Source organism: Symsagittifera roscoffensis, chromosome 5 (genome assembly GCF_963678635.1).
Source record: "Symsagittifera roscoffensis chromosome 5, txSymRosc1.1, whole genome shotgun sequence".
In the NCBI taxonomy this organism is placed as follows: Eukaryota; Metazoa; Xenacoelomorpha; order Acoela; family Convolutidae; genus Symsagittifera; species Symsagittifera roscoffensis.
This window is the reverse complement of record NC_087066.1, coordinates 13,658,158-13,671,447: the sequence shown is the minus strand read 5'-3', so window position 1 is coordinate 13,671,447 and position 13,290 is coordinate 13,658,158. Positions and strand designations below refer to the sequence as shown.

Sequence of the window (13,290 nt, the reverse complement as noted above, 5' to 3'; positions counted from 1 at the left end):
CACATTGCAAAATTTGCTTAGGTTTTTTCAACAGAATACGAAACATAGTTCAATTTTTTCAGCAAGACGGGAAAAGTGTTTCAATTTTTTCAAGCGAATGCGGAAAGTGTTTCACTCTTTTCGTACAAATGCGAAAGTTGTTTCAATTGTTTTGACAAGATGCGAAAAAGGTTTCACTTTTTTCCTACAAATGCGAAATGTGTTTCACTTTTTTCTTACAAATGCGAAAAGTGTTTCTTTTTTTTTCGACAAAATCCGAAAAGTGTTTCATTTATTTTGACAAGATACGGAGGTCAATTGTTTCGACAAAATGCAAAAAGTGTTTCACTTGTTTCCTACAAAATCTGAAAAGTGTTTCAATATTTCTTATCATAAGTTTTTTTGTCAGGATGCAAAAACAATCAGGTATCTTTCACTTGTGTACAATTTTCCTAGTGTTTTTCTATAATATGTGTGGAAATTTTAATTAGGATTCTTAACATGTGTGCGAGCTCGGAGCACTAAATTAAGTTCTAATTGTTTTTCAATGATTTACCCTGAATCTCTCATCTAATCTCATAATCAAAAGAAAATTGAAGAAAAATAATTAATTACAAAGAACGAAGATAATAACAAACAACAATTTTTTGCAAAAAACTTTTAATCAATAAGCTATCGAGCAGCAGAAGAGTTCTGGAGGTTCTCTCTTTGAGTTTTTTTGTCAGGATGCGAAAACAATCAGGTATCTTTCACTTGTGTACAATTTTCCTAGTGATTTTCTATAATATGTGTGGAAAATTTAATCAAGATTCTTAACATGTGTGCGAGTTCGGAGCACTAAATTAAGTTCTAATTGTTTTTCAATGATTTACCCTGAATCTCATATCTATTCTCATAATCAAAAGAAAATTGAAGAAATTAATTAATTACAAAGAACGAAGATAATACCAAACAACAATAATTTACAAAAAACTTTTAATCAAAAAGCTATCGAGCAGCAGAAGAGTTCTGGAGGTTCTCTATAGAACGCAGAGCTGGACGAGGTTCCATTACAGGTGGTTGTAGAGCTGGAGGTGTCACTGTTTCTAAGAAACCCACATCTTAATCTTTTGTGATGAGCTTTTCGCTATTCCCTATGTTATTACTTTGGTTTTCAATTGTTTCTGATCAACAGAAAAGCAAAAATTAGTTTTCTGAAGGATTAAATTTTGAATCAAAATTTCATAAAGATTAGTAATTAACTGAGCAAGGAAAATTGTAATGATTTATTTTGGCAAGATGCTAAAAGTGTTTTAATTTTTTCTACAAATCGCGAAAATTAATTCATATTTTTAGACAAATTGCAAAAATTGTTTTTCAGTTTTTTCAGCAAAACAGGAAACATGTTTCAATTTTTTCAGAAAGATGCTCAAAGTGTTTTAATTTTTTTCTAAAATTCGCGAAAATTTTTTAATTTTTTTTCTACACATTGCAAAATTTGCTTAGGTTTTTTCAACAGAATACGAAACATAGTTCAATTTTTTCAGCAAGATGGGAAAAGTGTTTCAATTTTTTCAAGCAAATGCGGAAAGTGTTTCACTCTTTTCGTACAAATGCGAAAGTTGTTTCAATTGTTTTGACAAGATGCGAAAAGTGTTTCACTTTTTTCCTACAAATGCGAAATGTGTTTCACTTTTTTCTTACAAATGCGAAAAGTGTTTCTTTTTTTTCGACAAAATCCGAAAAGTGTTTCATTTATTTTGACAAGATACGGAGGTCAATTGTTTCGACAAAATGCAAAAAGTGTTTCACTTGTTTCCTACAAAATCTGAAAAGTGTTTCAATATTTCTTATCATAAGTTTTTTTGTCAGGATGCAAAAACAATCAGGTATCTTTCACTTGTGTACAATTTTCCTAGTGTTTTTCTATAATATGTGTGGAAATTTTAATTAGGATTCTTAACATGTGTGCGAGCTCGGAGCACTAAATTAAGTTCTAATTGTTTTTCAATGATTTACCCTGAATCTCTCATCTATTCTCATAATCAAAAGAAAATTGAAGAAATTGATTAATTACAAAGAACGAAGATAATAACAAACAACAATTTTTTGCAAAAAACTTTTAATCAATAAGCTATCGAGCAGCAGAAGAGTTCTGGAGGTTCTCTATTTGAGTTTTTTTGTCAGGATGCGAAAACAATCAGGTATCTTTCACTTGTGTACAATTTTCCTAGTGATTTTCTAGAATATGTGTGGAAAATTTAATCAAGATTCTTAACATGTGTGCGAGTTCGGAGCACTAAATTAAGTTCTAATTGTTTTTCAATGATTTACCCTGAAAATATTATCTATTCTCATAATCAAAAGAAAATTGAAGAAATTAATTAATTACAAAGAACGAAGATAATACCAAACAACATTTATTTACAAAAAAGTTTTAATCAATAAGCTATCGAGCAGCAGAAGAGTTCTGGAGGTTCTCTATAGAACGCAGAGCTGGACGAGGTTCCATTACTGGTGGTTGTAGGGCTGGAGGTGTCATTGTTTCTGAGAAACCCTCATCTCCATCTTTTGTGATGAGCTTTTCGGCTGATCCTGCCTCCTCCCAAGGAAAGAGGAAGTCGTCGACTGGTTGAGCCACAAATCTTCAGTCAAGACTCTCGGGGTAGTTCATTCCCACATGATCAGAAACTTCCTCCATCATTTGCATTTCTTGCAGATCAGGTGAAAATTCTACAGAGTACATTAGGTTGCTGTTTTACACTGAGAAGATCTTTTTGAGCAATAAATTGAGTAAAAGAGTAAAAACAAGAAAAGCTGAGAGAGGGGGTAGCTAACGGAATATAAGTTGAAATTAATGTATTTAGAGCTGAGAGAGGAGGTAGTTGACGGTAGTTTAGTTGAAAACAAAATGATTTTTGGTTAGGAGTTAGGGGTTCCTTCAACTCGAATGTGTGGGTTCACCCAAGCAGAATTGATTTTCCTTATTTGGATTGTAATCGTGTCCAATCAGATTTCAGCTTCCTTTTTTGCCTTTCTTGGATAAAAGTCGTGTCCAATCGGAAACAAAGCTCCATTTGGGGATTGTCGTTTCCAATCACAAAAAATTCTTTTTTTTTTTGTTCTAGTTGTCGTATCCTTTCAGAGAAACTTATTAAGGGCTTAATTCTTCCAAATATGTAAAAATATACACCAAAGCAATTGCAAAATTGAATGATCAAAAATTATTTGCAGTAAAAATAAGAAATATTGCTGATTTAAGTAACAAAAGAATAGCGAACAACTAGCATCTCTACAAATTTTTTCATCAAGATAATTGAATTTTTTGCATGTAATCAATGAAAAATTGTTGATTTTTGAGTAGATAGTCAAGTTCTTTGATTGTGATGTAGATGTGTGAGGAAAACTCAAAGTTGATGATATTTTCAAAGCCAATATCTGGAAATCTGAATCCAAACCGAATCATGCAGGAACTTGAACTTTGAAAATCCTTAAAGAAATGAAGGAATAAAGAACTTTGCCGTTGAGTTTTTACAAATTTTGGAAATGGGTAGGGGATAAAAAGAGATTTTGATTGGATTGATTATCGTACGACGTTTTGATTAGCTTCAAATTCTCAAGAATAAACAATTTTTTTTCCTTATGAGGTGTAATGCAACCGTAAGTTTGAATCTTTGATACCCAATATGTCGATCAAAAGTAAACTCTTTAATTGAGTAAGTTTTTCTGAAGAGACCTTTACTTGGTCGGTGAACTGTATTTTAGACAACATAAATCTATTTCAACAGTAAGAAAATCAATTGGAATTTTTTTTTGTTAAGTAACTCGAGGAAATTCAGATGTTTTTTGATAGACATTTTTCAAATAATGATAAAGTTTTTTTTCAAACAATAAACAATTTACTTTCAGAAAATGCTGGATTCTGATAAGTTGTTTTCCAACGAACAGTGTTACCAAAAAATATTCGATTCTGACTGTTTGACATCAAAATTGTTGAAAAATCCATGAGAAGTAGAACTAAGTTTTGATTGGTTGACATTAACCTTATTAAAATTTTCATGACCATCGAAAGTCGGTTCTGATTGGTTGATATCAAAAAAGATAAAAATTTTCTTATAATTAATGCTCGATTCTGATTGGTTGATAGCAAAACTTTTGAAAACTCCATGGTTAGATTGGATAAGTTTTGTTTTAGCTAGGCTAAACAGTAAATCCATTTTCATTTTCTTTTACCTTAAAAACAACTGGTTAAGATTTGCTTTTTTATTCATTTTTATTCATTTTTTGAGGCTATTCAACCTTTATTTTCTAAAATTTTGGGACAGTCTAAATCTCCCATTTTTTCTTTTTCTACTTATTGAGGTGCCGTCACTGAATAGAAACGAAAGATTTGCATGTCTTGAATAGGGCAGAGAATACAATCTCTTACACGCATCAAGACATCGAAAGCACTGTGGCGTTTTAAAGTGTTCCAATTGTAACTTTTATACATATATCAGCGAGGAACTTACTAATCATATCAAGAAGAAGCATTGTCAGCATAAGGTTAAATTATGTGCTCAGCAGTCTCAAAACACACTCCACGAGAAGATAAAATATATTAATATATTTTTATTAAAAACATAGTAGAAAATACTTTGAATAATAATTTTTTACTGAATCTGAAAAGACTATACCCTAGGTTTGAAAAACTTGTAGTAAAAAATTTACAGTTTTTTCATCATTTTTCTTGTTTTGTCATATTCAAAGCTTCTGATTGATGATAAGACCAGCAACCATCGATTTCAAACTGTCTTGAAACTTTCAATGGAAATCGATCCGAAAATCTTTCATCTATTGTAAAAACCCCATCGGTTGCCAGCTTGCGAGATTTTTGTTGCGTTAAATTTGTAGTAAAAGCGAATCACAGACGCTAATGGGTGCTTAAGTATTTGTTGAAATGCTATAAAAAACTGGATATTTATAGAACATTGATTAATTGAAAGGTTTTACCTAATAACCATTTTAAAGTTTTCCTTGCTTAGTGCTTGTAAAAGTAATGAAAGAGTAGTGCGTAGCAAACATTGAGGATTGATTTACTAAGAATTACGGTTTTCTTTTGCTTTTTTTCTACGATTCAGAACAGAAATTGATAATAGACCTGGAAAAAGTATGTTTTGCTAACGTTTGAAATTTTCAAGATAATGATATATATCATTCTCAACCAAAAGTTTACTTCAAAAAATAAATCCAGAGTTGAAACAGCAACATACTGTCATAGGCCGAGAAAATAATTTGAAATTTTTTAAAAAAGGATTTATGGTATTAATTCTTCTTCGGATTAATGAACGTTCGTTGAAATGATACATTTTTCCCTCTAAAACTCAGTTTTCAAATAAAACTTCGAATTGGATTAAATTGGAAGATAGTAGATGAAACTAAAACTGAGAAAAAATCAAATTGAGATGGAAACTCAATTTAATTCTTTAGGAGTTTAGAGATTTTTGCATTAAAATATAGCTTATATATTACATCTTGAGAAAAAAAACCAACATAAAAGTATAATGTTTGGAATTTATTTTATCAGTTATGTTTGGAAAATTTTTTTGTTTGGAAATTTTGATATACTAGGTAAAATTATATGAAAATTCGGATTTTTTGAATATAATTTGTTGTGAAGTAAACCCAACTCCAACATCTTTTGGAAGATGATACATGAAGCTTAAATCAAAAATTTGCTTTCAAGATCTACATTTCATTCTTTTGAATAAAAAAATTTGATGTAGGAAGATTTTCAGAGATAATAAAATGGAGCCTGCTGAATAATTCTAAACAAACTAATACTTTAGCAGAACCAGATGTATGATCTTTTACTTTTAAGCATTTTAGCAATAAAAATTTCAATTAGACACAATAAAAATTTAGTTCTGTTTAACTTCATTCTTTTTCAATTAGAAAATTACGTTGAATTATAGGCTTAATAAATTTCGTTAAACTATACAAAATTTACAGTTTGCACATTGATTTCTTTTCCTTAATCGATGTTTTTGAGAACAGATTTTTTAGATGTTATAATTGTTGCAGAAATATGGAACTAAGTTCCCTTGCATATTTCTACTTCCGAAGGTTTTGCAGATTATAAACAATAAAGCTGCTCCTAATTTATTGAAAGAAGTCAATGTAAAAATACAGCTTTATATTGTCAAATTAAACATGTGCTTTTGAATGCTCAGAAAAAACCGATTCGCTCTCACTTCGATATTTTTGAGAAATTTTTCGACAAAAATCAAGAAAAAAAAGCGATTTACAAACTATTTTGCAAGAAAAGGGATAGTTAATGATTCCAAAAGTTGGTTTTTGCTGAATTAGTTTGCTGTAGCAACTAAACAAGGGAACCTAAAGAAGAACATGTACAATATACATGGTAATAAAGAGACGTTAGCAGTTCTAATTTTATCTCTGCCAACAAATTATTCGTCCAATTGATACTATTTTCTCCTAAATGCCTCAGTTCTGAATAAGTTTTCTTGCAAAGTGATTTCAAGAGCGACAACATGCATAAGCAGAAACCAAGAATCAGACATCAAAAATTTTTACGGAAAAACCATGTTGTAGAAGCAACAGAGAGATAATCATCGGTTTTGAAGAAGATTTTTGTTGATTATCATACAATCTAATATACTGTTAAGAGAAATATACCCCATTTTTAGTCAATTTTAGCAGTAAATGTTCTATTTTTATCAAAGATCTGAAACTTATTTTATTAACAATGTTAAAAACGTCTCAGAAGTTGTAACTTTTGTACAAATTGGGGTCGAGCTGAATCATGGAGTTTGATCTAGAAATTTCAATGAGTATTGCCCTTATTGTTCAATTGAATTGAGATTCTTAGATAAATTCTCCTTGAATTGAACAAAAATTCAGTTAATTACACAAATGAAAGGTTAAAAATCGAAAACTATGGATAGATTTGATTAATTTTTACTTTTTCGAAAATTACGATTAATTACCTTGTTTCCCCGAGAAATCGGAAGTATCAATATTGATTCAGCTAATATGAGTTTTATATGTTCACAGCATTATATAATCCGCTTTTTAGTTAAAAATAGGGTAAATTTTATCGTATTTTAATATTTTGAGAAAAAATTGTGAAGAAATCCATATTTTTTTTCAAAGTTTTGTATCAGTGTCTCAACATGATGTGATGCCAATTGAAATACAATTTGAGCTTAATTTTATACTCTAAACGTATTTACTACATAAGGAAACATTTACTACATTTACTACGTATCTTAATACACAGGGAACTCTATTCCCTATCTGAATACATAGGGTGATGACCGGATACTCTATAGCCTATGTAAATACATGGGGGTCATAACCAACCCCCCTCCCCTGATCGCCTCCTCAATATAGTACTCTCTTGTGTGATCATTGACTTGGGATCAATTGTGTTATTTGGCCATCATCATGTACTTCAAAGCTCATAGTTTTTGGGCAACATTATGTTAGTTTTTTGGCTAGTAGTGCCGACGGGCAAATAGCTAAGGTGTCAAAATCTTAGGGAAATCTATTCCCTATCTGAATACATAGGGTGATGACCGGATACTCTATAGCCTATGTTAATACATGGGGGTCATCACCCAACCCCCCTGATCGCCTCACACATATACTACTCAAGAGGAAGCAGCATTTTTTATCCAACTGGTAACCTTGCCTCCTCCAGTAACACCAAGTAAAATTTTTGAGCGCAAGAATCAACTTGATTTAACTTGTAACCTAGGCTTTTTCAATAACAAGAACAAAAAAGATTTCAAGTGACCATTGATTTCACAAAGTTTTCTTTTGACAAAGTTTTCTATCGTGTTTTGAAATTGTTTGAAAACATATACTACTCAAGAGAAAGCAGCTTTTTTTATCCAACTGGTAACCTTGCCTCCTCCAGTAACACCAAGTAAAAATTTTGAGCGTAAGAATCAACTTGATTCAACTTGTAACCTGGGCCTTTTCATCAACAAGAACAAAAAAGATTTCGAGTGACCATTGATTTCACAATGTTTTCTTTTGACAAAGTTTTCTTTTTACAAATTTCAAATTTTTGGGCAAAGTAATTACGTTTTTTTTGGCGCCCCACGGACAACACCTACCAAAAGAAAGTAACATTACATTGCGCAATTATTTTGAACGTTAGACTGTATGATCAGTTTTTGCTTTAGCCTCTCTCAATGTTCAGCCACTCTCATGCATGATTATGACCATTTAACACAATTGACTGCAAATCAATGGTCGCACAAGTCAGTATAAGTTTTTTTACTACATCAATATTTTACAAGTTGGATAAAATAGTCAAGGTTACAAGTTGGATAAAATTGCTATTTCATATGATTGAACAGTCAGTGTGTCGGTTGAATGGCAACTTAAAGAGTCCCAGAATTTGATGTGAATACACATTTATTAGATAATTAGGTCCCCCCTTTGGTACGTTTTAAGAAATCCATTTTTGGCCAACCGACCCTAAAACTTTTTGAACTGTTTTTTCAAAAAGTTGCCTGCGGCGCAGAAAATTTGCGGCTTTTTTGAAAACGGCTTTTTTGACCTCTTTTTTCAAAAAATTGCCTGCCGCGCACAAACTTTGGCCAAAACAGGGTCTTTTTACTGCTTTGGGAGAGCTCGGAAAATCAATCTGATCGACCTAAAAAAAAAGGTCGTCAAAATTTTCGAAAATTGTTTGAAAATCCGCCCCCCCTTCGAGAAAATCCTAGATCCGCCCCTGTCTAACCTGTTTTAGTATGACTGTTTTAGTAATTGATTCAAACGCTGAGATGCTAAGCTTGTTTCAATACTCTAGGTGGATTTTTTCAAAAAAATCGGTCTTCACGCAATTGAAGAAGCTTTTAAGAATAGTTAACATACCATTTTGAAACAACCAATCTTCAATATCTGTGTTTTTTCTAGATTTTCAATATCGGATTCAATCTTGGCGAAAGTTTCCATGTCAAGGTGTTATATAAAAGTTTCCATTTAAGTTATCTAGAATAGTTTTGCGTGAAAAGTTTGCTTAACATTAAAAAAAATCAAATTCAGCAAGTCAGATTTATTGTTAACTTGATATATCTTGCATATACCAGTTTATATTGAGCCCTTTCGTTAATTTTTAATTGATTTGAGTCAAGCTCATTGATCATAAGATGTGACTAAAGTACTTAAACTTTAAAGCTTGCTGTTTGATTTTGGCTGCTAGCAATAGAAAAGGACGATCTCCAAATTTAAAATGCTCAGAAAAACTGAGCAGCTAAAACTACTAGAGAATGAGTAAAAGGTAGCCGGAATATTCAATGTCTAACCATGATACGAATAATCTTGTATCTGAAAAAAGTCACTTGCTAATAAATAGATCCAGAATTTATTCAGCTCCTTTTGCACATCTTTGATCTGTAGCCTTCTGTTAAAGTGAGTATACTAGAAACGTTCAGCTCTGAATCAGAAGATTTTTTTTATTGTTTCGTGAGCAGTTCAGCTCTAATAACTTCCTGTTATTTGTTAGATCAAATACCAAAACAATATCTGCGGGTAAATTACCGGAGAAATAAATTGAGGGATTTAAAGACAATCTTGAAAGGAAAAAAGTGTTTTTCATTGATTCGAGAGAAGGTTTACAACCGATCTGACATATTCAAAATAAAAAATTTCGGAACTTTTCACAATTCAACAATTGTTTTCAGCCACCAATCAAATCAGAATAAATGGGTCAGAGGTGTTAGGAAAACATTGTTGAAACAGGTTTTACAAAAAATAAATTAGCTGTTTTTTGCTCAATAATGCTCATTGACGTTTTTCCAATTACTAAAATCACGTGCTCTTACTTTGAAATTTGCATTCTTTTTTCTCAACTTATAGTTATTGGGGTTGAAAACTCGCGGAAGTGTGGATCTGATTTGTCATTTCAGGTGTTCTGATGATGAAACGCAAAAGGAAAACTTAACAAATAGTCTCTGAAAGTATTTCAAAGCAAATTTGCTCAAACTGGATTCTAGTAAAAATACTACACTGGAAACTTTTTTGTTACACATCTAACAAGTCCTACTTTGATTTAAATAGTAATTTGGAACGACGATTGCTGAAATTGTCAGCTTGTTTCAAGACAAACCGTGATACCTGTTTCAAAAAATTGGCACTACACTATGAAAATGTTTTACGATTGATTAAAAACTATATTTCAAAACAACCAATCATCAATACTTGTATTTTTTATTTTTGAATATATAAATGATGCTATGCAAACAATAAAAGGTCCAAGGAAAATTTTGAAAGTTTCTACAATCTTTTGAGCTGTCAGGGAAAAATGTTTGGGTAAAAGTTTTGCTTAGGCTTTCCAAAAATTTCAAAATTAGCCATCCAGAATGATTTTTAGCATGTTATATCTTGCACTTAGTAAAACCACTAATTTCAAGCGCTTCAACTAATTTGGTCCGCTCGTCGCCTTTTCATTTTTTCTCATTCGAAGAAAGTATTGGACAATTTTTGCGCGTTACTTGGCGAATTCCTCTGATTTTCCGATTTGTGGCGAGTTGCTCTACATCAAAATTTTCCCAATTTGAACTAAATCACGCTGATTGATCAAAATTATTATGTATACTAATAATTTTTTAACGCCTACTGTTTGGTTTAGGCTGCTGGGAATTGAAAAGAACGTGATTCAGTACAAAAACTGCTCAGAAAACTTAAAAGCAAAAATTAATTGATAACGATTGAAAAGCAGCCGGGAGCTTCAAGGCTTAGCAATGATACTGGTAGTCTTGTATGTGAGAAAAAGATGCGTGTTTATGTCTTGTTAACCTCGGTAACAAAACAAAAACAAGAAAAAACAACAAAAAAACAAGAAAAAACAAGAAAAATCCCATAAATGCTTCGATTGCGCCTTAAGGTCACTCCAGGCCTTTCTGAATAATTTGATTTACTTCAATTGTTGATTGAAAAACTAATTGGATAAACTGGGTAAAAATTACAGGGGTAGGGGAAATAAACGAGTCATTTAAGAAAAGAGAGGGAACAAAATTAAATAACCAAAAATTTACAATGAGGATACAATTCTGGATCAGAGAGAATTTTTAAGATGTTTCTGATAAGCAATACTCCCAAAAAATGTTTCATGCCAGAGATATGTTACTTTTTTACTCTTAATTAATAATTTTATACTCTTTGAGATTTTTCTTTGCAATTTTATATTACTAATAAATACAGCTAATAAATACAAATAAAAACAACAAATATTTTTTTATTATGTTCCTCAACTTGGACCTTCTACTGAAGAATTTTTTATGCTTCATCGGCAATTGAACTGTGATCATTTCCATTTTCACCAGATCCTTTCCAGTTTTGGATCAAAAACCAAATAACTTGTGATCAATTCCATTTTTGTATTGGATCGAAAACAAGACAAGACTGCTCGTATCAGGGCAAGGCCCTGAATGTTCGACTGCCTCTTAAGGTCTATGGAGCAGTAATAACGTGAAAAAAATAAATGAAATAAAACAAAATGAAAAAAAAAATCCTAAAATTTGAAATTTTCTTATGAAAATCATCCATCACACGCCATATGAAGTACAAAAGGATAGATCTCCTGAAACGGATTAGTTATCCGCTTACGCGTTAATAGCGCGAATTATATCACGCGTTAATTGTCCGAAGTTAGCCAAAATGCCAATCTTTAAGCCCCCGTAATTTTACGAAAAATGATCACAGGTGAGATATCTTTTCAATTTTGAGCTCACGACAACAATAACTTTCGAATGATATTTAAAAATTCCGTCTAAAATGGCTGGTTAAAAAGTCGAAATTTGTCTGAAGAAAAAACCCACCCCGAGCACAAATATTCCGTTACTTTCGTATCGAAAGTCAGATCAAAAAGCAAATTTTTGTCGTGGATCGAAATTCAACATCTGCATGTCCTTTACGGTCGAGCAAATCGAGGGACTGATTCCATCTTATCATGACAAACAGCTGACAAAACATCCTTAAATTACAAACAATTGATTTTAAAATTAAGTCACTACCAGCACTGTGTGCTTTAATTTTATGTCTTAGATGCGGTAGTTTAGAAGCCTTTGTGTATTTATATATAAGTATAAACATATAAATGCAAATATGTGGAAAAAATGATCACATCTACATCAAATTCCTTGAATTACTTCAGGTTTTGGATTTGACTTGGCTTAAAAAGGATTGTTAACCCGAAAATACATGAAACAAAACACACTCTAGTCGACTATTTATTCTCGAAAACACAACTGAATCGAGAGAGTAATTTTGATTACTTTTCCATTGTTGAGTTATGCATCCAGTAAAGAACCAGTTGGTTCATTTAACTAGTCAAAACTTTTTCTGGAATGATTTTTGTGAAACTGCCGATGACATATAGGAAAATGAGAGCTGAAAATTCATCCACTTTAAAAATTTCAAGACACAGTTTTTTGTGAAAAGCTGCAGGAAGTTTAAATGTTTGCTCACTGGAATCAAATCTTTGATAACTCTAATTGATTATTAAAACTTAACATATAGCTCACCGGAGATGGTTTGAAGGAAATACCCCTCTGTGCATGTATTGAACTTTCTTACTAGCAACCAAACACGATATTTTAAATTTTGTCTATTGCGCTAATGACTTGAATAACAAAACAATTTTTCTGAATGTTAAAACACGGCTAAATTAGTCACTTTTGTCATAGCAATTACGGCGCGTGATTCGATTGATTTGCCGAATATGGTTTGCCGAATAAGGACAAACTAACGCTACTCACTATAAACCATTTTTATACTAGTCAAAACAAAAAAGAAAAAGCTCAGTTAAAAGTGCAGTTAATAATGCAGTTAATATTAGAAATTATCCAATGCAAACTAACTAAATTAGTCTGTATATTTTTGTTTTGGTTCGAAATTTTTACCACATGTATAACAACAAGACTTTCCAATTCAACTCTGGTCAAAAAATTAATATAAACTTGCTAATTAATAAACCAACACGTGCTTCTTGTTGAAACCGCTAAAAACATTATAGCATTTTTGAAACTGCGTTATAGCAATTTTCTTTGAATAATAAATTTAAAAAAAGATTATACACCAACAAACATAAACCCGGCAAAAAGGTAAATTGTTATGTTTTTATTATTAACTCCGAAACTTGTTAGATTCCAAATCGTTGCTTGATTCGTATCATTACTTCTAAATGTTGCCTAAAAGTTTGACTTTTCAGTAACATTTTGAAACTCAGTACAATCTGTTTTTTGATGTAAACGAATGATAACACAGTAGAACTCAGATTTGAAACCAACAATTTAAAAGAAAATTTCCTAGAAG

At 31.4% G+C, this 13,290-nt stretch overlaps 1 protein-coding gene across 1 annotated transcript in view; it reads left to right on the top strand.

Annotated features, from left to right (window-relative positions):
* Positions 1-12,804: 12,804 nt before the first annotated feature.
* Positions 12,805-13,290, top strand: part of LOC134845779 (uncharacterized) — a gene marked incomplete in the record, with an annotated part of 6,705 nt that continues 6,219 nt past the window's right edge. Inside the window, 1 exon segment of the mRNA XM_063862860.1 lies at positions 12,805-13,079.